Consider the following 3,560-nt stretch of genomic DNA (forward strand, 5'->3'; position numbering starts at 1 on the left):
CCACACTCTCAAAGCAAATATTTAACTACACCTCACAACACTCTCTAATAAAGAGTACAGAGGAAAAGAAAAATCAGATACAAGCTTAAAGTGTTTCTGACTGGTGCAAAAACAAATGGAGAACTTAGCCTCATATTTATAGCCTAGGCCACCCACTCCATTTGCTATTCTAAGCAATGTGGGACTAATTCAACCAAATCCTAACAATCTCCACCTTGATTGAAATAGTCACACATCTTCAGCTTCCATTGTCAACACCGACAATTCTTTGCTGCCATTGTCTATACCGACAATCATAGTTCAGAGAACTATCATACTCCACCATGAAAGTATACTCACTTGGAATTAGACCACTCCAAGAATTTCGCCTTGGTACAAATCGAAACCTTGCTGAAAATTCATGGTGCAACTTCCAAATTGGCTTTTCCTGGAAGTTCTTCAGCCATCGACCTAACTCCGCTACACACCTTGCATCTCAACGCCAACCAATGCCCGTGTGCAATTGTGGACCCGATTGCCACAACTTATCCTTATCCATGGCAGTGCGGTAATACCATGAGGATACTTCTTGTCTTCTAGAGAACATCATCTTCTCTCATAGAGAGAGCAACCAGAGATCTTCTCCTTCAACGCCTTGTGCAAACCTGATTGTATCAACACATCCTTGACTTGTATTTGCCACAAGCCAAAATTGATTCTTCCATCAAATTTCTCTATTTCAAGCTTCACATCACTTGAATATCCTGACATTGTTGCAACCGTATACTGGAATAGTATAACTCAACCGTGCACTAGGAAGGATCCCCAGGAAAGAGAGGTGGGTCACAATGGGCACACTTAAATACCAAGTCTTTCCTTAGCCAGAACCTTTCCAAACAGCACTCTCACAGTGTCACACTGCCTTCCAGCAACAACAACAGCAACCAAAGATCAACCTCAAGCCACAGGACAAAATTCAATCCCACTGAACCGAAGCTATGATACCACTTATTGGGAATAATACACCATTCTCCCTTGAGAAAACACCTTTGACAGAGAAATAAAATAGACACAATCACAACACAAGAATTTAACGTGGAAACTCCAATTACCGGAGAAAAAACCACGGCCGTTGTCAAATGACAACCAGAGAATATCACTATGTGAAAATTGTTACAACACATAGACTTCTTTCTCTCACCGACACCCCAGTACACCCACACTCTCTCAAAGTAAATATCTAACTACACCTCACAATACTCTGTAATAAAGAGTACAGAGGAAAAGAAAAATTAGATACAAGCTTAAAGTGTTTCTGACTGGTGCAAAAACAAATGGAGAACTTAGCCTCATATTTATAGCCTAGGCCACCCACTCCATTTGCTATTCTAAGCAATGTGGGACTAATTCAACCAAATCCTAACAGAATTGTACTTTTACTATCACAGAAGATGAAAGGTGAATTAACTTGTATCTCAAAATCTCGAAGCAGCCTCATAATCCACACAACTTTAGCAATGACATTGGCAAGTGTTCGATACTCTGCTTCAACCGTGGACCTCAAAACTGTCTTGTTCTTCGACTTCCATGAGATTAGAGAATCACCAAGGAAGACGCAATAGCTGGTAGTGGATCGTCTGGTTTTGGCACAGCTCTCCCAATCAGCATTTCCATATGCCTTGACAGATAAGGGAGAAGAAACCGAAAAAAACAATCCCTATCCAAGTGCAGCCTTCAAATATCTCAAAATATGATAGATAGCATTTAAATGGGTTGTACGAGGAATAGACATATATTGGCTTAGCTTATTCACAGCAAAGCAAATATCGAGCCTTGAAATAATGAGGTAAAGCAACCTACCAATCAATCTCTTAATTATCATGCATCCTCGAGCAAAGCACCATCAGTTGCATTAAGTTTTATGTTCGAATCCAAGGATACAGAGGCATGTTTACAATTCAAAAAACCAATGCCTTCGAGCAAAGAAAAAGCATAATTTCGTTGAGACAAACAAATGCCCTTTTTAGATTTTGCCATCTCCAATCCAAGGAAATACTTCAAGGGGCCAAGCACCTTAAGTTTGAAAAGACTTTGCAAAGTCTGCTAAGTTTGGGCAACGACATCATCAAGTTTACTAGCAACAATGATGTTGTCAATATATACAAGCACCATAACAAGTGAATCCTATTCCTCTATGAAATAGAGAATAATCTGATTTTAACTGAGTAAAACCAGTACCAAGCAAAGCAGTAGAGAACTTAGTAAATCATTGCCTCAAAGCTTGTCTCAAGCCATAGGTTGACTTGTTTAGTTTGCATACAACCTTCTCCATTAATGTATAGGACGAAAAAAAGAAATGAAAATGAAACCTTACAGTCAACAATATGTGAATGCGATGCACAATTGAAGCAAAGGCTTCTCTTCGGAGAGCCAAGGGGTGCTAGAGTCAAGGATTCAAATTGCCAACTTGGCACTTAATAATATACATCATCATTATGTAAATGGAGGCTTAGAAAAGGACAAGTGGGGATTCACATTTTTCAATTTAAGGGACTAATTTGTTTATTTTTAGAAGTTAAGAATTATTATGATACTAGTTAAAATTTTCACAGACTAAATTGAATATTTTTTCTAAAACTTGTTCTATAGTTATAATTTGTAAATAGTAGAGTAAAATAATATCCAATCCAACCTTTGTCAATTTTTTTGAATAATCATAAGGTACTTAACAAAACAAAAATAAAAATTTATAGTCATTTACATTGTAAGACATAGGGGTGAACAGGATCCAGTCTGATTCGAAGACTCGGTCCAGACTTGGCTACATCAAGACTAATTTGGTCCTATTTCATTGTGACCAAGTCAAATTTGAGATTTTAATAAATGGCCCTACTAATTAATTAAATCAGACTTGGGCCAAGGCTTGGATCACCCGATTCGGATGAGCCCAGCTAAATCCATATAAAAAATGTATGCAGCATTGAGCATTCTGCATCAAAGTCACAGAAGTTAGGACATACAGCCACACACTCTCAGAGCAGCTCTATTGGTCACAGAAGTAGTGTTTCCATTCACTATTTGTCTGAAAATTCAACATTCTAATTATTGGAAAAGAAAAGTAAAGAGTCCCTTCTCTTGGATCGAGGAAGGACAGTCCTTACTCAGAGGGACTTTGAACATCCAATGAGATTTTGCCACATGACAAGTTAGCAACAGAAAAAAAATTAAAATTTAAATAAAAAACAAACCATTAGAATTTGATAGTGGTTGGAATTTGCTCTATAAATACAATTTACATACACTTTTATTATCATAATTCTTTTAGTCTTTTTCAATATTTTTTCTCAAATTTTTACAATTAGTATTTTGCTAATATTTTGATTTTGTTCCGAAAATTAATCCAAATCGATTCAACTATTTTTAAATTATTTACATTTTTTTCAAAATTTAAACATCTAACAATTTTAGCTTTCAAACTCTCAAAATTCAAATCAAATTTCACTATCAAATACATTTTAAAGTCCAAATCTACAAAACCTTTATAATTTTAGTTTTTAAATTTTATATAATAATCAATTTCC

This window comes from Arachis ipaensis, chromosome B02 (genome assembly GCF_000816755.2).
Source record: "Arachis ipaensis cultivar K30076 chromosome B02, Araip1.1, whole genome shotgun sequence".
NCBI classification, from domain to species: Eukaryota; Viridiplantae; Streptophyta; class Magnoliopsida; order Fabales; family Fabaceae; genus Arachis; species Arachis ipaensis.